The sequence below is a fragment of the Pan troglodytes genome, chromosome 7 (genome assembly GCF_028858775.2).
Source record: "Pan troglodytes isolate AG18354 chromosome 7, NHGRI_mPanTro3-v2.0_pri, whole genome shotgun sequence".
NCBI lineage: Eukaryota > Metazoa > Chordata > Mammalia > Primates > Hominidae > Pan > Pan troglodytes.
In genome coordinates, this window is record NC_072405.2 from 87,015,327 (window position 1) to 87,038,083 (window position 22,757).

General features: G+C 35.7%; 1 long non-coding RNA gene and 1 other non-coding gene across 2 annotated transcripts in view; both read right to left on the bottom strand.

Moving 5' to 3' along the window:
* Nucleotides 1-22,757, bottom strand: part of LOC107976352 (uncharacterized) — a 519,171-nt gene that overhangs the window by 229,291 nt on the left and 267,123 nt on the right. The gene's annotated exons all lie outside the window — the stretch shown is intronic.
* Nucleotides 21,748-21,855, bottom strand: LOC112204260 (U6 spliceosomal RNA). The gene has a single exon (XR_002937833.3). It is a non-coding gene; the product is annotated as a U6 spliceosomal RNA (small nuclear RNA).

Genomic DNA, 22,757 nt, shown 5'->3' on the forward strand with positions numbered 1-22,757 from the left:
CCAGCTGTGTCCTGGCTCTCCCCTGTCCATCCGCAAGATGAACACAGCTCTGGCTGTCTCTATCTGGGCACAAGTGCATCTATACAGAGTCAGCAAGGCAATTACACCTTTTACAGACAATAGTGGTGTAGAGCCAAGTGATGGCCTTCCCATGTTATGACTACTTAGCTGTGTTTACATTATACATGGAATTGTGTGCCTGCGATCCAATCCCGCTGAGTCATGAGGATGTTCACCTCGGCCACTCCTTGATTGAAGTGAATCCATGTACCTTACAAGTACATGATGATCTATTTTTAAAATATACCAAGTGAAAGGAACATGATGAAATTGAAAAGATGGAAGAAGAGAGATGAACTTCCCTGATGTTCAATTGTGTCCCATCCTCTGGTGTAAGAACATGGCTAGTACATAACTACTTTAATCCTGGTAGATTTTCAAAAAATAACAGAATCTTCCAGACTTTGGTAGCCCTTGATAATTGCCTCTTGCCTCATGCCAACCCTCTCACACATACTTATTTTCATCAGCTACCTTCAGAGTTGTTTTCCTTTGTATAATTATTGCAGTAGATTGTTAGAATATTGGCCCCCAATGAATCATGCCACACTGTATTCCTCACCATTGTGTGGTTCTCACCCACATTACCCTAGGTTCAGTCATGTGACTCATTTTGGCCGAATGGTATGTTAACATCTGAGGTATGTTAACATCTTCTGAACCAGAGCTTATCCTTATGGAACACTTGCCATCTGAAGAAGCTTGAGGTAGCCTGATGGAGACACCTGGCCCGGCCAACAGTCAGCCCCAGTGGCCAGACCTGTGACAGCAACCAGCCTCATCTGATTTGCTAGCTGATAATAGACTAATGGATAACCTCCAGTGAAATCAATGTAGATCCACCCAGTGAACATCAGCTTGAATTGTTAATTCACAAATTATGAGCAGATAAAATGCTTGCCATTTTAAACTACCAAGTTTAGGTGTGATTTATAATATAGCAATAGATACAAGTACTTTAGCATTAGATTATCTCCCAATTTTATACCACTTTTTTCTTCAAATGAGTATCCCTTTCTCCCAGATTCCAGAAAAGAGATAACAGCTAATATAGCTTTAACACCTTTCTTCAATTTAAATATATATATTCATAGGCTTAAAAATAACTGTTTTAGTAAACTCTAATTCCTTGTCACAAATTGATTTGCTTCATTTACCATAAAAAGTAATGCAGAATTATAATAACCTTGTAAATTTTGAAGCTCTAAAAGTGTTTTACCTCTTGCTTTCAAGTCGGGGTGTACTTTATGTGGACTTTCACTTTTGCAATGTGATTCCAGGAAAGGAGAGGTTTCATTTTAAACCCTGAGTCTAAAGCATCTTAGGATATTTTACCTGAGAAAAATGACATATTAATCCATTATCGGCCATTAAGCCTGCAGTTTTCTTTATTTTCTAAATCCCCTATCTTATGCAGACGGTACAAAACTGCCATTATTAGGAGAAACGTAGTACAGAAAGAGCCCCCCAAATGGGATAGTGCCCAATCATGTCATTATACTGAAGCGGGGGAGCTATGGGGCAACTTGCCGCCAGGAAAAGTAACAGGTAAAATGTAATGAGGATTAAAATAATGAGTCCTATAATTTAATTTTAAATATGAATGTCAAAGGATTCTGGGAATTACGGTGGCTACAGAGAAGGTGTTTCTGTCTCAGAATATCCTACTCCTTCCCCATAAGATACACTCACACACACAAAGAAAGAAAAAAACTACGATAGCAAAACCAAAAATGTGCTGACAATATCAATAACATGATGTCCAAATGAACTGCAACATACTACCACGTGGGGACAAAGCAATGACAGCAAAAAGACCTACATGTGGTATTCCACTGTGCAAGGAAGTTGGGGGAAGAAGATGTAATTATATTATTTCAGAGAGCAGGAGAATTCCACAATTGCCATGAAGAATTCACTGAGAACAGCAGCAGAAACTAAGAGTTGGCATTAAAGACTCCAATTTGCAGGTGAGTGCAAGAACTGCAAGATGGTCTGAGAGTGCTAAAGTGGTCTAGTGTTAATGACACCTTGACACTTTACCAAACCAAAGCACCCTTCCAGAACAAATTCCCATGCTTAACAAACAGGGAAAGTGAAGGTCCTGAAAAAAGGAGGGCACAGGAGGAAGATTTTAGAAATTATAAGGCCTTTTTTTAAAAAAAAAAATCACATTATGAAAACAACAGAAGAAAGTGAACACTGGTGTTTTGAAGCTAGAAAATATATTCTGATCTACCTTTCCCTCCTAAAGGGGAAACCATTTTACTTAAAACTGGGCAACAGGCCAGGCGCGGTGGCTCATGCCTGTAATCCCAACAATTTGGGATGCCGAGGCGGGCGGATCACTTGAGGTCAGGAGTTTGAGACCAGCCTGGTCAACATGGTGAAACCCTGCCTCTAATAAAAATATAAAAATTAGCCAGGCGTAGTGATGGGCACCTGTAATCCCAGCTACTCAGGAGGCTGAGACAGAAGAATAACTTGAACCCAGAAGGCAAGTGTTGCAGTGAGCCAAGATCACACAATTGCACTCCAGCCTGGGCAAGAAGAGCTAAACTCTATTTCAAAAAACAAATTAAATTAAATTAAATTAAATTAAATTAAATTTTTAAAAGTGGGCAACAGAAAAGTAGTCTAGTTAAATTCTAAAGAAATTTAGTAGTGGGGAAATAAAGGAAAATAAGAATGGGAAGAAAGTCCTAATACATACTGAATCACGTCAGAAAGAAATGCTCACAAAAGAGACAAAATCTGTTACCTAATAATTCAAAAAAGGATATAGGAATTTAAACAGTGATATAGCTAATTTAAACATGACTGTTGAAAGGAATGTAAATTAGTGCAACCATTATGAAAGACAGTATAGAGGTTGCTCATAAAATTAAAAATAGGACTATCATATGATCTAGCAATCCTACTACTGAGTATATATACAAAGGAAATGAAATCAGTATGTCAAAGAGATATCTGCACTCCTAAATTCGTTGCAGCATTATTCACAATAGCCAAGAAACAGAATCAAATTTAGTGTCCAACAATGTATAATGGATACAGAATATGTAGCATATATACACAATGGAATACTATTCAGTCATAAAAGAGAAAGAGGCGGGACGCTGTGGCTGAAGCCTGTAATCCCAACACGTTAGGAGGCTGGGGCGGGTGGATCACGAGGTCAGGAGATTGAGACCATCCCGGCCAACATGGTGAAACCCCGTGTCTACTGAAAATACAAAAATTAGCTGGGCGTGGTCACAGCTAGTCAGGAGACTGAGGCAGGAGAATCGCTTGAACCCAGGAGGCGGAGGTTGCAGTGAGCCAAGATTGCGCCACTGCACTCCAGCCTGGTGACAGAGTGAGAATGCCTCAAAAAAAAAAAAAAAGAGAGAGAATGAAATCCTATTTGGAATAGCTTGAATAAGACTGGAGGACATTACATTAAGTGAAATACTGTATGATTTCACTCATATATGGAATCTAAAAACAGTTGATCTCGTAAGAGTAGAGAATATAACAGTTACAAGAGACTAGGAAAAGAAGGTAGAGAGGGGATAGAGGAGAGGTTTTCGAAGGGTACAAAGTTACAATTACCAAAAAGAGTAAAATCTGGTGTTCTATTGTACAGCAGAGTGACTGTACTTTACAGTAAGGTACTTTATATCTCAAAATACCTAGAAGATAGGATTTTGAATGTTCCCACCACAAAGATTTAGTAAATTTCTGAAGTGATGGATATGCTAATTACCCTGATTTCACCATCATGCAATGCATACAAATATCAAAATATCACATTGTACACCATAAGTACAATTGTTGTGTCAACTAAAAATTTTTAAAAAAAACATAAAACAGAATTAGCAAAATTCAGAAATAAATGATTGAAGAATAGGAAGATTTAAAGAGAAAGTTGAAAGAACTCAGTAAATAATCTTGTTTTATTATACTTTAAGTTTTAGGGTACATGTACACAATGTGCAGGTTTGTTACATATATATACATGGGCCATGTTGGTGTGCTGCACCCATTAACTCATCATTTAACATTAGGTATATCTCCTAATGCTATCCCTCCGCCCTCCCCGCACCCCACAACAGGCCCCAGTGTGTGATGTTCCCCTTCCTGTATCCATGTGTTCTCATTGTTCAATTCCCACCTATGAGTGAGAACATGCGGTGTCTGGTTTTTTGTCCTTGGGATAGTTTGCTGAGAATGATGGTTTCCAGCTTCATCCATGTCCCTACAAAGAACATGAACTCATCATTTTTATGGCTGCATAGTATTCCATGGTGTATATGTGCCACATTTTCTTAATCCAGTCTATCATTGATGGACATTTGGCTTGGTATCAAGTCTTTGCTATTGTGAATAGTGCCGCAATAAACATACGTGTGCATGGGTCTTTATAGCAGCATGATTTATAATCCTTTGGGTATATACCCAGTAATGGGATTGCTGGGTCAAATGGTATTTCTAGTTCTAGATCCTTGAGGAATCACCACACTGACTTCCACAATGGTTGAACTAGTTTACAGTCCCACCAACAGTGTAAAAGTGTTCCTATTTCTCCACATCCTCTTCAGCACTTGTTGTTTCCTGACTTTTTAATGATTGCCATTCTAACTGGTGTGAGATGGTATCTCATTGTGGTTTTGATTTGCATTTCTCTGATGGCCAGTGATGATGAGCATGTTTTCATGGGTCTTTTGGCTGCATAAATGTCTTCTTTTGAGAAGTGTCTGTTCATATCCTTCACCCACTTGTTGATGGGGTTGTTTTTTTCTTGTAAATTTGTTTGAGTTCATTGTAGATTCTGGATATTAGCCCTTTGTCATATGAGTACATTGCAAAAATTTTCTCCCATTCTGTAGGTTTCCTGTTCACTCTGATGGTAGTTTCTTTTGCTGTGCAGAAGCTCTTTAGTTTAATTAGATCTCATTTGTCAATTTTGGGTTTTGTTGCCATTGCTTTTGGTGTTTTAGACATGAAGTCCTTGCCCATGCCTATGTCCTGAATGGTATTGCCTAGGTTTTCTTCTAGGGTTTTTATGGTTTTAGGTCTAACATTTAAATCTTTAATCCATCTTGAATTAATTTTAGTATAAGGTGTAATAATCTGTTTTTTTTTAAATCACTTCTTGAATGAAGGTTAAACTAAAAGGAACCCAAGTTTGTATAAACACAATGGATGATGTCTCCTTGGAGAAATAGCTAATTTTAAATCCAGAATACGAAATGAACAAGATGTTTCCAGAAAGCTTAGAAGATAACCAAAATCTCCTGAGAACATCTTAAAAGGACTCCGGGGCCACTTGTATAGAATCTCTGTTTCTAAGATGAGACAGTTTCAGGACTGATAATTATAATAACCTCATTTAAAAAAATAAAAGAAATGAAACAATTGATCATCTTTAGGAAAAGCTTTAAAGTCTTTTTTTTTTTTGGAAACTGATAAATCTTTTTTTCTAAAGAAGCATTCTTTTCTTTTAAAGGAAGCAATCACCCAGCCATTCCTATTTGCACTGAAACTCAGAGAAGCCAAATACTTAAGGACAACATTCTAGCTAATAAAGAAAGAATAGTAATACAATTAGTAGAATATCTCTTGGCATTCTTTAATAGGTTATGGATCTAGCCATTGATCATTAATGGCTGTGACATCACAATCAGACAACCAGATGCTTGAAAACTCCTTTGGAATTAATCAACATCACCTACAAAGTAAAAATGCCAAAAAATCAAACCTGAATCTGGTTCAACCCTATAGATTTTTTGACCAATTGACAGCATACAGAGGTCAAAAGAGCATGGTAAATGTACAAGCGTGAAGGGGAAGCAATCAGCATAATCCAGCCAAGATTCTACAGGATGACTGTTTTGGATTCAACAACAAATAAATAATTGCAAGAAAATAAAAACAGATGGAATTTTTAAAATTTTATAGTTTAAAAGATATTGTATTTGGATTTGTATTTTTAAAATGGTTAAGAAAATTAAAGTACATCTATAAGACCATCAAGAAAATGTGAAATGTCTGAATATTTATTGATTTTAAAAAATTATTGTTATTTGGGGGTGTGTGATATTGACATTGTGGCTACGTTTTAAAAAAATTGAGTTCTTACAATATAGAAATATACATACTAAAATTTTTACTGAGAAAAAGAAGTTTGGAATATGCTTCAGAATTTCTGGGCTTATGGTGATGGTAACATAGGGTATAAAGAAAATACATTTGTCATTTGGTCAGTAATTGATATTAAAGAGACTGATTGATGAACATTTCTACTTTTTTCTAATTCTGTATCTATTTGGAAATTTGCATACTAAAACATTTTTTGTAAATGCAGATAGATTTGAAATTTGTTCTTCTGAGCTCTATGAAAGAATAAAGTCATTCTTAAGCTAAGAGTCTTCTTTTCTAGCCAATAATTCTAATTATAATTCTGTCTCACATCTCTAAATCTGGAACTCTGGAACCCAGACTGACCTGAGGTCTGTGAGTGGTAAAATGGACAAGAACAATAAAAAGGATTTTAAATCTTACCTAGAAGAAGACAACAAAGAGGGATGGCCTGTGCTTGGTCTGGGGCAAATGGAGTAATATCAATATAATACAAAAATATATGCTTTTTTCCTGAAAACCAGTATAGATTTTACTGTGACTTTTTTTAACTTTTAGTATAAAATAAATTTACTGTTTGGGCAACATTTAAATTATCATATATTCAAAGCCTAGAAATGACCATCTAGGCTGAAATTAAGTTAAATCTATGATATGGTTTGGCTGTTTCCCCACCCAAACCTCATCTTGAATTTTAGCTCCCATAATTCCCACATGTCATGAGAGGGACCCAATGGGAGGCAATTGAAGCATGGAAGCAGTTCTTTTCTGTGTTTTCTCATGATAGTGAATACATCTCATGAGATCTGATGCTTTTATAAAGGGGAGTTCCCTTGCACACGCTGTCTTGCCAGCTGCCATGTAAGATGTGACTTTGCTCCTCATTTGCCCTCCACCATGATTGTGAGGCTTCCCAAGCCGTGTGGAACTGTGAGTCAATTAAACCCTATTTCTTTAAAAATTACCCAGTCTCAGGTATATCTTTATTAGCAGCATGAGAACAGGTGAATATAGTAAATGGGTACTAGGTAGTGGGGTGCTGTTGTAATGATACCTGAAAATGTGGAAGCAACTTTGGAACTGGGTAATGGGCCAATGATGGAACAGTTTGGAGGGCTCAGAAGAAAAAAGGAAAATGTGGGAAAGTTTGGAACTCCTAGAGACTTGTTGAATGGATTTCACCAAAATGCTAATGGTGATATGGAAAATGAAGTCAAGACTAAGGTGATCTCAGATGGAGATGAGAAACTTCCTGGGAACTGGAGAAAAGGTCACTCTTGTTATGCTTTAACAAAGAGACTGGCAACATTTTGCCCCTGTCCTAGAGATCTGCGCAACTTTGAACTTGAGAGACTTCATTTAGGGTATCTGGTAGAAGAAATTTCTAAGCAGCAAAGCTTTCAAGAGGTGATTTGGGTGCTGTTAAAAGTATTCAGTTTTATGTACTTCCAAAGATATGGTTTGGAATTGGAACTTATGTTAAAAAGGGAAGCAGAGTATGAAAGTTTGGAAAATTTGCAGTCTGATGATGCAATAGGGAAAAAAAACCATTTTCTGGGGAGAGATTCAAGCCTACTGCAGAAATTTGCATAAATAACAAGGATTTGAATGTTAATCATCAAGGCAATGGAGAAAATGTCTCCAGGGCTTGTCAGAGACCTTTACAGCAGCCCTTCCCATCATAGGCTCAGAGACCTAGGAGGAAAATGGTGTCCTGAGCTGGGTTCAGGGTCCCTGTGCAGCTTAGGGACTTGGTTGCTTCCAAATTGCTCCAGCCATGGCTAAAAGGGGCCAAGGCACAGCTCAGGCCATGGCTTCAGAAGGTGCAAGCCCCACGTCTTGGAAGCTTTGACATGGTGTTGAGCCTGCAGGTGCACAGAGGTCACGAATTGAGGTTTGGGAACCTCTGACTAGGATGTATCTCAGAAGTTGTATGAGAACGCCTGGATGTCCAGGCAGAGGGGGCCTGCAGTGGCGAAGCCCTCATGGAAAGCCTCTGCTAGGGCAGTGCAGAAGGTAAATGTGGGGTACAAATCCCTCACAGAGTCCCCACTGGAGCTCTGCCTAGTGGAGCTGTGAGAAGAGGATCACTGTCCTCCAGACCCCAGAATGGTAGATCCACTGACGGCTTACACTGTGCACCTGGAAAAGCTGCCAACACTCAACACTAGCCTGTGAAAGCAGCCAGGAGAGGAGCTGTACCCTGCAAAGCCACAGAGGCAGAGTTGCCTAAGGCCATACAACCCCACCTCTTGCATCAAGGTGACCTGGATGTGAGACATGGAGTCAAAGAAGATCATTTTTGAGCTTTAAGATTTGACTTCCTCACTGGATTTTGGACTTGCATGGGGCCTGTAGCGCCTTTATTTTGGTAAATTTCTCCCATTTGGAATGGCCGTATTTACCAACCCCCTGCACCATTGTATCTAGGAAGTAACTAACTTGCTTCTGATTCTACAGGCTCATAGGCAGAAGAGATTTGCTTTGTCTCAGATGAAACTTTGGACTGTAAATTTTGAGTTAATGTTGAAATGAGTTATGACTTTGGGGGACTGTGGGAAGGCATGATTCATTTTGAAATGTGAGGACATGAGATTTGGGAGGGGCCAGTGGTGGAATGATACAGTTTGGCTTTGTCCCTACCCAAATATTATTTTGAATGTAGCTCCCATAATTCCCATGTGTCATGGGAGGCACCCAGTGGGAGGTAATTGAATCATGGGGGTGGGTCTTTCCCATGCTGTTCTCATGATAAGTATCATGATAAATATCACAAGATCTGATTTTTTTATAAAGGGGAGTCCCCCTGCACACGCTCTCTTGCCTGCCACCATGTAAGATGTAATTTTACTCCTCATTCACCTCCTGCCATGACTGTGAGACCTTCCCAGTGATGTGGAACAATTAGTCAATTAAACCTCTTTCCTTTATAAATTACCCAGTCTCAGGTATACCTTTATTAGCAGTGTGAGACTAATACAATCTATTCTGGCAATTATTGTGTATTCTCCCATCTTGTTTGCATTGACAACACTGTCATGAAAAAGTATAATGAGTTCTCCAAGTCATTAGTTCCAGGATTCAACATAGGATTTTTGTAACTCATATCCTCCATTCTCTACCCATTTTCAGGAACCTCTGCTTTCATATCCATTTAATTAATTGATCCCTGAGATTACTGTATATGGCACATCTTTCCAATGAGATCAAAATCTCCTTTAAGAAACCAGTATTATTCACATAAATTCACTGTTACCTCCCCATTTCCACACAGCTGCTTTCAAAATTATTGTTGCTCAGTATATGACTGACCATAAAGAAATTACAGAAACAAATCTATTATATCTAAATTAATAGTAACACATTAGAAATGTGGAGGTAGAAAATGGAGGTAGCATTAACAATCTCAGATTATAAAATGAATTATCCCAAAAACTATTGCCCAATCTATTGATTATAAACAAATGCTTGTGGGCTGGGCTCCATTTAAATTTAAAATTAAGGGAAGTGTTACAAAAAATTTCATTACAAAAATGTATATTTTAATACCTAAAATTTGTAGCTCATCTTTTAGTTTTAATAGAATAGATAAGATACAAAGTATTCATTCAGACTCATAATGATTCATTTTCTATTTTTTCTTATGAAACAATCAGTTAGAACTATTATACTAATTGAAAAAAAATGGTGAGTTCTTGAATTGAGTAAAAATTCACCAATTTCTTCTTTCTCTGTTTTCCAAGGTTTGGTATTTGGTGTCAGTACAAACATCAAAGCCTTGACCCAAAATTCAATCTAGCAATTGTAAAATCCTTCATAAGTATTACTTTCTAAGAGTACAAAATAAAATTGAAATTGGAAAACCACTGAGTATGTGCTGGGGCATGACTCATCAGTGATTTACCTAATGTGAAATAATCTTCACACTGCATAGACTAGAATTTGAATTTCCAGGTAGACCATTAAACCACACCTTATCTTCCCTCCTTAAAGCCATTGGATATGCACCTGCCACCTGACCTTTGAGATCTGCAAAGATACCACATTTAGATCCTTTGTCTCTTTCAACTTCCCTAACTCCCTTTTCTGGTTTCAGAGATGGCAACTCCCAGATCTGTAAGAGTACAAATAGTGTGGTTAAAAGGGCAGTTTAGTCTACTCTTGCAGCCAAGTCACTCACAGAATAAACAAGTTGGCTTACAAAATTGTTAGTTTCTTCAAGAGTTTTGTTAAAAGGAGTCTCAGCTTAAGCAAACAGCCTTATCTGCCATCTGAAATAACTGTGGAAATTAAATTTCATAATTATGAAATATGTATATGAATTCAATCTTACATGCATAATTTTACTACTTCTTTAAGCCTGGGAAAATATACAGGCAAAAGAAGACAAAAGAGAAAATTTGTCTGATACCTCATGCTCTCCTCATCATCTAGCACCTTGTTTTTTTCCCTTTGTCTTCAGAAAATTATATGTTTCACAGAAGAAAATTTTTACAATTATTTGCTTAATTGTCTCCATTGTTAGTAAAGTTCCCAAAATATTATTACTTCCTCAATACTTTCTAAAAGAAAGCAAAAGGCCCAATTTTGTTTTGCTCTTAAGATTCAAGGTATAATATATTGCAACCACAAATAAATGATAAATGTTCGAGGTGATGGATATACTAATTGCCTGATTCATTCATTACACAATCTATGCATGTATCAAAACATTACATTGCACCCCCTAAAAATGTACAATTATGTGTCAATTAAAAATAAAAATAATTTTTAAAACCTCAAGGTTTACAGATATATTATTTTGAAACCCAAACATGTAGAACTATTTAATCTCATTCTAAATAACATTTTGTTCTCATCTGCTTTCCACTGATATTTTTCCTGCTGCAATTGTACTTTACTGTTGGTGCTACATGTCATTGTTGGATTTCAGGTTCTGAAGCTGAGTTGCATACTCTCCCTTTTACAGAAAAAGAAGAATGGGTTTTATGATGACTGTTTGCCTTGAGAAGCCTCCTTTTCTACTCTCTCCCTGTTCATATCTACGGTGGGATGCCTAAGACAGATGAGTGGACTCTTGCCTAGTGATCTAGGAGTCAGTTTTCTAATTATTTGATCCATATTCAAAGCAGCTCCTCCCTAAATGGTGGGCTTTCTACCTGTGGGGTGTAGCCCAAATCTAATCTACTGCTGGGATCTATCACCAGCAGCAGAGATTTCTCTCCGTGATAAAAACACTTAGGTTTTGTCTATTGTTACTTTGGCCATTTGCAGGACCTGACTGAGTTTTCATGATGATAAAGAGTCAAATGGTGAGGCTGGTGGAGAAAAGCCGCTGCCCTGAGCATACCAAAGACCAGGAGTGAGCCTGAACAGCTGGCCTGGCTCCTGCTCCAGCTTGGGATGAGTCTGGGAGCAGTAGAGCTGTGATCCTTGTGGTAGATTCTCGGCAGCCTCAGGCAGCTTTTCAAAGTTAGACGCTGAAAACCAACAAATGGAACTATGAGGAAGAATAACGTAAATGCCCTTACTCTACTTACAGTTCTCTTTGGGACTTTTTCCATCGAAATGCTACTCTCAGCAATTCTCAAATCAGAAAAATTAACATGGGACAATAGTTTCTAAGTTGTTCATTATCAATCCCTACACTAAAGCAAAAGGTAAAAATTTGAGGTACTCTGGTAAGTAAAATATCTTTTAAATTTTTATTATTTACAAAGATAAGATTTAACAAATACAAGCAGACCCCCTTTTATTGAGCTTTCCTTTATTGTGCCACACTTTATTGTTGTATTAGTCCATTTTCATGCTGCTGATAAAGACTTACCTGAAACTAGGTAAATTATAAAGAAAAGAGGTTTAATTGACTCAGTTCCACAGGGCTGGAAGGCCTCACATCATGGCAGAAGGCAAGGAGGAGCAAGTCACATCCTACATGGTGGCAGAGAAGAGAGAGCTGGTGCAGGAGAACTCCTCTTTATAAAACCATCAGATCTCCTGAGATTTATTTACTATCATGAAAACAGCAGGGAAAAGACCTGCCCCCATGATTCAATTACCTCCCAATGGATGCCTCCCATGGCATGTGGGAATTGTGGGGAGCTACAGTCCAAGATGAGATTTGGGTGGGGACACAGCCAAACCATGTCAATTGTGCTTCACAGATAATTGTGTTCTTTACAAATTGAAGGTGTGTGGCAACCCCGCCTTGAACAAATTCATTGATGCCATTTTTCCAACAGCATGTGCACGTGTCTCTGTGTGACATTTTGGTAATTTTTGTAATATTTCAAACATTTTCATTACCGTGATATCTGTTATTGTGATCTGTGAACAGTGATCTTTGATGTTACTATGGTAACGAAAGGGGCGCCATGAATCATGCCCATATAGGACAGTGAATGTAATTGACAAGTGTCATATGTATTCTGACTGCACCACTAACCAGTCATTCCCTTATTTCTCTCCCTCTCCTCAGGCCTCTCTATTCCCTGAGACACAACAATATTGAAATTAGGACACTTAATAATTCCACAGTGTTCTCTGAGTGTCTAAAGTAAAGGAAGAGTTCCACATCTCTCACTTTAAATCAAAAGCCTGGAATGATTAGGTTTAGTGAGGAAGGCATGCCAAAAGCCAAGATAGGCCCAAAACTAGGCACCTTTTAACCAAACACCCAAGTTATTTGTGAACATGAAGTAAAAGTTCTTTAAGGAGATTAAAAGCACTAATCCAGTGAACACACGAATGATGATAAAGTGAAACAGCCTTATTTCTGATATGCAGAAAATTTTAGTGGCCTAGGTGGAAAAATCAAACCAGCCACAACATTCCCTTAAGCTAAAGCCTAATCCAGAGCAAGTCCTAAACTCTCTCAAATTCTATAAAGCCTGAGAGAATTAAAAAAAAAAAAAGTGCAGCAGAAAAAAAGTTTCAAGTTAGCAGAGGCTGGTTCTTGAGGTGTAAGGAAAGAAGCCATCTCTATAACATAAAAAGTACGAAGTAAAGCCTCAAGTGTTGATATAGATACGGCAGCAAGCTATCCAGAAGATCTAGCTAAAATCATTAATGAAAGTGTCTACACTAAACAATAGATTTTCAATGTAGACTTAACAGTTTTATAATGGAAGAAGAGGCCATCTAGAACTGTCTTAGCCAGAGGAAAAGTCAAGGCCTGGTCTCAAAGCTTCAAAGGACGAGCTTTTTTTTTAGAAGCTTATGCAGCTGGTGACTTTAAACTGAAGCCAATGTTCATTTACCATTTTAAAAATCCTAGGCCTCTTAAGAATTATACTAAATCTAATCTACCCTGCCTATGCTCTATAAATAGAATAAAGCCTAGATGGCAACGCATCTGTTTACCACACAGTTTTCCAAATATTTTAAGCCCACTGTTGACCTACTGATCAGAAGAAAAGGATTACTTTCAAAAGATACTGCTCATTGACAATGTGCTGAGTAATCCAAGGACTCTGATAGAGATGTACACAGAGAGTAATGTTTTTATGCTAACACAACATTCATTCTGCAGCTTATGAATCAAGGAGTAATTTCTACTTTCAAGTCTTATTATTTAAGAAATACATTTTATAACACTACAGCTGCCATAGATTGTGATTTCTCTGATTGATCTAGGCAAAATAAATTTGAAAACTTCTGAAAAAGACTCACCATTCTAGATGTCATTACAGACATTTGTGATTCATGAGAAGAGTTTAAAACATCAACATTAAATAGATTTTGGAAGTTGATTTCAACCCTCATGATGACTGAGGCATTTAAGACTGCAGTGAAGAAGGTAGCTGCAGATGTGGTAGAAATAGCAAGAGAACTAGAATCCAAAGTGGAGCCCGAAGATGTAACTGAATTGCTGCAATGTTACGATCAAACGTGAATGGATGAAGAGTTTCTTGTTACACATGAGCAAAGAAAGTGGTTTGTTAAGACAGAATTTACTCCTGATCAAGATGCTACGAACATTGTCAAAACGAGAACAAATAATTTAAGTATATTCCACACACTTAGTTGATAAAGCAGCAGCAGAGTTTGAGAGGATTGCCTCCAATTTTGAAGAACATTCTACTCTGGGTAAAATGTTATTAAATAGCATTGCATGCTATACAGCAATAATTTGTGAAACAAAGAGTCAATCAATGTGGCAAACTTTATTGTTGGTGTATTTTAAGAAATCACCACAGTCAACACCCTGATCACTGAGTAGCCATCAACACTAAGGCAAGATCTTCCACCAGCAAGAAGATTACTACTCAGTGAGTTTTGTGTCTTTTAGCAATATTTTAATTAAGGTGTACATTGTTTTTTTAGACATAATGCTATTGCGAACTTAATAGACAACAGTATAGTATAAATATAATTTTTTTTTGAGATGGAGTCTCACTCTGTCGCCACGCTGGAGTGCAGTGGCATGATCTTGGCTCACTGCAACCTCTGCCTCTGGGTTCAAGCGATTCTCCTGCCTCAGCCTCCCAAGTAGCTAGGATTACAGGCGCGCCACCACACCCAGCTAATTTTTGTATTCTTAGTAGAGACGGGGTTTCACCATGTTGGTCAGGATTGTCTCCATCTCTTGACCTCGTGATCCGCCCGCCTAGGCCTCCCAAAGTGCTGGGATTACAGGCATGAGCCACCACGCCCCTCCAAATATATCTTTTATAGGCACTGGGAAACCAAAAAAAAAAAAAAAAATTGTGTGACTTGTTTTATTGTGGTATTTGTTTATTGCCATGGTCTGGAACCAAACCCACAGTATCTCTAAGGTACACCTTTATCTACTACGTGCCGGGGAAAATAAACATAATAACATGCCTACCTTAAACACAGACTTTTTTCTAGTATTACTTTTTTAAACTTTAAGCTATTTGATACGTGTGTAAGGGGATAAGCAGACAATGATACAATCCAAGATATATCTTCCCACATTTGAACAAGGTTAGACTTCAAATTACTCAATAGTATTGTACTATGATCTTAGTGGATACTGAAAGATCTTCCTGTCTCAAAGTATCTCTGTTACATGAAGCCTAGAGGTGCCTCACACTTGAGTCAAGATACTCTTTATTTGTTTGAATCATTAAGTCAGACGTTTCTTGTTAACAATGAGTACAGTTTTTCACCAGAAATCTACCTATCACGTAGCTCAGAGAAAAACTCTCAGAGAAAGGAAACCCGAATAGGCAAAATGTCAAGGTTCCACCTCCCACACATAGGCTACTGAGAGGTTTGTAAGACTCACAGAGGCACCTAGGGACACTGGACATTTAGTAAATAGATCATGAAAGAATGCTAGAAAATAAGACTACCCCTAGGGAAGGAGAAACTAAGTAGGTTAAGTTTGTCTTTTATACTCTTCCCCCCTTTTCTATAGCACTGCTGTTTCCATCCAGGGTCTTTTTTGTATCCTCAATAGATTTACACACACACACTCATGCCTTCACATGCCCAGACACACACACACTCATGCCTTCACATGCCCAGACACACACACACATACACATATAACAGAGAGACTCCAGTTTGCGCCAATGAAATTCAACTCATACCAACTCAGAAAAACACATAATGCCCTATATTTTACACACTTTGAAAATACTTGCATTTTTATAGAAATACTTGCATTTTATCAACTCAAAACCCTTTCTAACGAAGGAAATCTTTTTCTAATACTGAAAGTTGGCAGTTGGCAAAGAAAATTTGGGTTCCACAGAAACAGGCCTAGCCTCTTCCCACCACCATCTTTCATACACTTGGGGGAAAATGTATCACCACATAGGCTGCTAAGTCAAAATCAAGCTTTACCAACATTACAATTTCACATAGAGCTCCTTGACTTGTACTAGACATTCAACATATATTTGTTGAAGGGAAGAAAAATATATGAAGGAGGGAATTGTCTGAAACTATTGTATACAACACTTAAGTGACTATACATCAATTTATATACCTAATTTTAGGTAGAATTAAATTATAACTTGAAATTTTAAAAATATTTTTGGATGGCAAAATATTTTGAAATATTTTTGAGATGTCAAGCCCCAATGTAAGTTTATATATTCAGAAAAAAAATATTTGGTCAAAGTGAAGAAAATCTTTAATTATTGTTCTTTTATTCTGAAGGAAAGAAAGATTTCAATTTCCTTCCCATGAAATACGATTATGTGACAAAAAGTAAATGTTATATTTTTAAAAACTTCTACAATCAAATTATTGGCATCATTAATCAGTTTCAATAACTCTGAAGGTTTCCCAACTACTCTTTAGCTTTACCCATGGAGTTGAGCAACCTACTTTACACCTTAAAAATACGCTGTCCCAGACATCTAAATATGCAGTTCACAGATTCCACCACTAGAGGGCAATAAAAGTTGATTCCACGCCATACCATGAAAATAAAAGGGAGTTTAAATTTCACAGGATGCTTTTCTGACCAATATTATATGTAATAACTTAATGGATTATATATACATTGATTATGAAAAGTCAGCAGCACACATCACTGGTCAATTTCTATTGCAAGGGAGAAGTAATTTGAGTCTAGAAAAATCTTATACTTACAACATAAAATTCTACCTCCACAGAACTTACTCACCAATAAAAAATTGTAGGAATAATAGCTTTCTGTGACTCAATAACCAGGTTACCATTATCAAGAATAGAATTTATCTTCTTATGATGCTCAAATGCACGGGAAAATGCATATCTAGGAGAATGGATAAACTCTGAGTGACATAGGAAAATAAATAATTCTATAAATGGAAAAAGCATGAATGCATTCAGGAAGGGGCAGTTTGCTCTGCTCTACTGTGGATACACACGTAAAGAGTCCAAGAAACATGAAATCACTTCCAGAAAGTAATTGGCAAGAGAAGAGCTTTATCATGGATGGAGAATAAAGGAAGAGATTTTTATGTTTGTGTTTGTTTATTTTTAGAGACAGGATCTCATTCTGTCACCCAGGCTGGAGTGCAGGGGCCCCAATCATAGCTCACTGCAGCCTCAAACTCCTGGGCTCAAGTGATCCTCCTGTCACAGCCTCCTGAGTACCTGGGACTACAGGTGCAAGGAGAGATTTTTTTAAATTTTTCTTACTTACTTATTTCTCTACTTGATTTATCTTTGAAATATAAGGAAACAGTGGCTTTCAGGTAAGTATCCCAATGGAATAAAGGAACTGAGGATGCTACTGGAGCCCAGCCAATGGTTGAACACCTTGTAATAATGCTAGTGAAATATAGCCAAATCATTTGAACTACAAACATCCTCTCTGAAAACAATTTTAAAATATCTACCTTAATTTAGGTGTTAAGAAAGTTATATTTTCTTTAATTGGGTCAAATAAATAATAATGTCTAAACCTCACGGATATAAACTAATCTGACTCCTACAATTTGGAAAATGCTTCTTTAAAGGAGTACTCTGACTCCTGTTTTAAACCAAAATAGTAACTGTTGTAAAGCATCATTGCTACAGAAACTGTATATTTTATATTATATTCAATAATCACTATATAAAATGAGAAATTAATCATCATACACTAATTTAATTGGTGGAATTAATATTTAACTACTTTTATTGAGATATACTTCACATACAATAAAATTCCCTTGTTTATAGTACACAATTCAGTGATTCTTTTAGCTTATTTACAAAGTTGTGTGAACATCATCAGTCTAATTCAGAGTACATTCATCACTACAAAAAGAAACCCCAGACTCATTACCAGTCACTCCCTAAACCCTCTTTCTCCTCAATCCTGTGTAACAACTAATCAATCTGTCTCTAGGGATTTGCCTATTCTGGACCTTTTATATAAATTGAATCATACCATATGTGGTTTTTTATGTCTGGCTCTATTCAATTAGCTAAGGTTTTTAAGGCTCATCCATGTTATAGCATGTATCTGTCTTTGAATGCTTTACATGGCTGAATTACACTCTATTGTATGAATATACCTCACATTTATACATTCATCAATTGACAGAAATTTGGTTTGGTTCCACTTGCTGACTATAATGATTAATGTTTCTATGAATATTTGTGTACAAGTTTTTATGTAGATATGTTTTCAGTTATCTTAGTATATACCTAAGAATGGAATTGTTGAGTCATATTACTCTGTTTAATTTTTTGAGCAACTGTCAAACTGCTTTGCAAAGTGTCTGCATGCAGGATTTGAGGGTTCCAACTTCTGCAGTCCTCATTCCTCGCCAACACTTGTTATTGTTTATCTTTTTTATTAGAGCCATTTCATAAGCATTTTAGAATCAGTTTATAAACAAGATTGCAAAAACAATTTGTGAAGTGGTATATCATTGTAGTTTTGATGTTTATTTTCCTAATGACTAATAATGTCACACACCTTCTCAAGTGCATATTAGCCATTTGTACCATATCATTTTGGAGAGATTCTTGTTCAAATTCTGATGCCCAGTTTTAAATTGGGTTGTGTTTTTATTGTAGCATTATACAAATTATTTTATATTCTTCATTCTACTCCTTGATATCAGATACATGGTATATGAATTGGAGATATGTTCTCCCATCCTATTTATTGTCTTTTCACTTTCTTAATGGTGCCCTTTGAAGCATAAAAAGTTTGAATTGTAATGAAGTTCAATTTATCTATTTTTTCTATTGTTGATTATGCTTTTGGTATCATCTTTAAGAAACTGTTGCTTAACCCAAGGTTATGAAGACTTATGCCTATGTTTTCTTCTAATATATATGTGTATATATATTTATATTTAGATCTGTGACCTATTTTAATTTTTGTAGAACATGTGAGGTAGGCATCAAATTCTTTTGCATGTGGCTATCAGTCACTGAAGAACCATTTGTTGAAAAGATGATTCTTTCCTGCATTAAATTATATTGGCAACCTTGTTGATAATCAAATTGATCATAGATGTATTGATTTATGGACTCTGAATTCTATTCCACCAACATATATATCTACTGTCATACCAGTATTACACTATTTTGATTACTGTTGCTTTGTAGTAAGTTTTGAAATTGGGAAGTGTAACTTCTCCAGATTTGGACTTCTTTTTCATATTTTAACTATTCCAGGTTCCTTGCATTTCCATACAAATGTTCAGATCAACTTGTCAATACATGCAACAAAGGCAGCTGGTATTATACTAGGAATTGTGTTGAATCTGTAGATCAATTGGCAAGTATTACTAGCCAAACAGAATTGTCTTGCAATTCATGAACACAGGCAGGCTGTTTTTTCACTAATTCAGGTCTTCAATTTCTTCCAATGATGTTATTTAGTCTCCAGTAAACAAATCTTGCACTTCATTTCTCAAATTTATTTCTAATTATTTTATTCTTTCTGAGGCTATTGTAAATATATTTTTTCTCCTACTTTTTAGATTGTTCATTGCAAGTGAATAGAAGTATAATTGATTCATATATATTACATTTTGCAATCTTGCCAAATAGGTTCATAAACTTTAATAGATTGTGGATTGTTTAGAATTTTCTACATGCAAGATCATATTAACTATGAATAGTTTTATTTCTGGATTTTCAATCTAAAGGCCTCTTATTTTTCTTGTCTAATATTCCTAGCTCGAGCCTCCAATACAATGTTTTTGTTAATTTTGCTGACTTTTTCAAAGAACCAACTTTGGCTTTCATTTATTTTTCTATTGCTTTTTTATTTTCTATTTCATTTGTTTTCATTCTGGTCATTGTTATTAATTTTTTTTCCAATTGCTTTGGGTTTTTCTTTTTTAGCTTCTTAGGGCAGAACATTATGTTATTGATTTGAGATATTCCTTTAATAAAGACGTTTATAGCTATAAATATTGCTTTCATTGTATCCCATGAGTTTTTATTTGTTTTTAATTTATCTCAAAGTGTTACTAATTCCACTTTAATTTTCGGATTTGACCCATTATTTATTTAGGAGTGAACTGTGTCCACATTTTTGTGAGTTTCACAATTTTTTTCTGTTAATAAATTCTAATTTAATTTCATTGTTGCCAAGGAGCATACTTTATATTGCTTACATCCTTTTACATTTATTAAAGTTCATCATATGACCTGGCATATGTTCTATCCTGAATAATATTTCATGTAAACTTGAAAAGAATGTTTTTTCTACTGCTGTTGGTTAGTGTTCTATAGATATCTGTTAGGTCTAGTTGGTTTATAGTGTTGTTTAAGTCTTTTTCTTTTGCATTTTGTGTCTAGTTGTTCTGTTATTGAAAGTGAAGTATTGAAATATTCAGCTACTATTGAAGACCTGTTAATTTTTCCTTTCAATCATGTCCATTTTTTCTTCATGTATTTTTAGGTTCTGTTGTTAGGGGCATATATGTTTATAATTCTTATATATTCTTGTTGGGTCAATCATTTCACCATTATTAAAATTTATTTGCCTCTAACAAAAATTTTCATCTTAAAGTATATTTTGTCTGATATTTGCTTAGCCACTTCCAATTTTTTTCTTTTTTACTATTCTAATGGCATATCTATTTCCACCCTTTTATATTCCACATGTGTCCTAGAATCTAAAGTGTATCACTGTAGAAAGCATATGTTTGTATATTCTTAAATCCACTTAAAAATTTCTGCCTTTATATTGAAATGTTTAATTCTATTACAACAAATGTATTACTAATCATTTAGAATTTATGTCTGACATTTTGCTATTTTCTATATGTCTTGTATCTTTTTTGATTCCTCTTCCTCTATCACTGCATTCTTTGTTGTAAAATAGTTATGTTCTAATGGCCACTTCTAAACTTTTTTTTTTTTTTTCTAGAAGACTTTCAATTTATTTTGCCCAGATCCATCAGAGGAATTACATCATGGCAGGTATAGTCTTATGAAAGGTATTTGTTAAATAATAAGATTTGAAAGTAGAAATTACTCCTTGCTCCATGGGCTGCTGTTAGCAGACATGAAAAGATTAATGTCCTTGTAAATCTTCATCAGAGATCTTGGGTGACCAGGGACATTGTCAGTGAGCAGTAGTATTTTGAAAGGAATCTTTTTTTTACTGAATATTTTCAGTTCACTGTTGAGATATACCACTTCTAAACTCTTATCTGTTAACTATATTTCTGACATAAGGATTACAATTAACATCTTAACTCACACTAATTATTTTTAATTCCAACCCAATATCAATGATATTAAAAAAAACTTGCTTCTAAGAAGTTTTATTCCATCAGCTGCCTTCGTGCTTGTATTGTCATAAAAACTACATCTATATACATCATATACTCAAAAACACAGATTTATAATTACTGCTTTATAAATTTGTCTTTTAAATCAGAGAGGAGAAAAAAGTATTACAAACATTTTATAGACATCTTTTAAATCAGAGAGGAGAAAAAAAGTATCACAAACAAAAAGTACATTTATACTGTTTTTAACTTTTACCTATATAGTTACCTTCATCAGTGCTCTTCATTTCTTTATAAGTATTCAGTTTATTGTATAGTGTCCTTTTATTTACATCTAAAGGAATCTCTTTAGTAGTCCTTGTAGAACTGGTTTGCAAGCAACAAATTCTCCTCGTTTTTATGTAAAAATATTGAAGACTTCACAAATTTTTGCAGCATCCTGGTGTAAACACCATGTTAATCTTCTCTGTGCCATTCTAATTTTAGAAATATATTCTGTGGACATGAGCATTTAATATCTACTCATATAGTATAAAATTTGAAACATTATAGAGGATGAAGTTATAGACACAGACTTGCTATTTGTTTAGGGGCCATTTCAAGAGCATACTTGGGCAATATTAATATTGATGTTGCAACTTCAATGTTACAATGTTGCTGAAAGATAAATAGACGAACCTCAAGTCATAGATGAACATCATCATGCAGCAAGATGACTAGCAAGATAAACAGATAAGCCCTAAGGTATCAAGATAAATAGATGAACCGTGAGTCATGACTTTTTGCTGATATGTAAGATTAAGCTTAATTACAAGTTGTCACGTTTTTGCTGGTTTTCTTTAGTTAAAAAAGATCCTCTATCCTTTAGCATAAGTGAAATAAAAACATGGTAAATTTTGCATTAATTCCTAAACAAAAACATAAGCACTTTCAAAAATGAAACCCATTAGCAGAGCTTTGTGTTTCCTGTGAAAATTAAATATATTCCACTGCCTTAAAAATTCATACATATTTTGAAATTTATATGTGTGTAAATTATTCCAGCATTTTAAATGATTTCAGTGCACACATAATTTCTTCTACCACCATCCTCTTCATTCCTTCCAATTAATTTTGTTAAGGAATTTTTTTTTCTTTCTTTACCTTTTGTAGTTGTTGTTCCTTATTACATTTAGGTATGTTGAGGCCTCCTCTTCTGAACTCATTTTCTGCTGACAAATAAATAAGGCCTAGGTGCCTGTTCTGGCTTCCGAGGATGTTTAGGCTCAGACATGCTGGACTAGGCATAACCTAGCATCACTCTGTTTCTAAAGAATCTTTGTGGAGCTGATGAGCTTCTGAACACCTCAAATAGACATTTAAGACGACTAAACACTCTGGGGGGTGGTGCATTTTATTTCCATCTTTTTATTT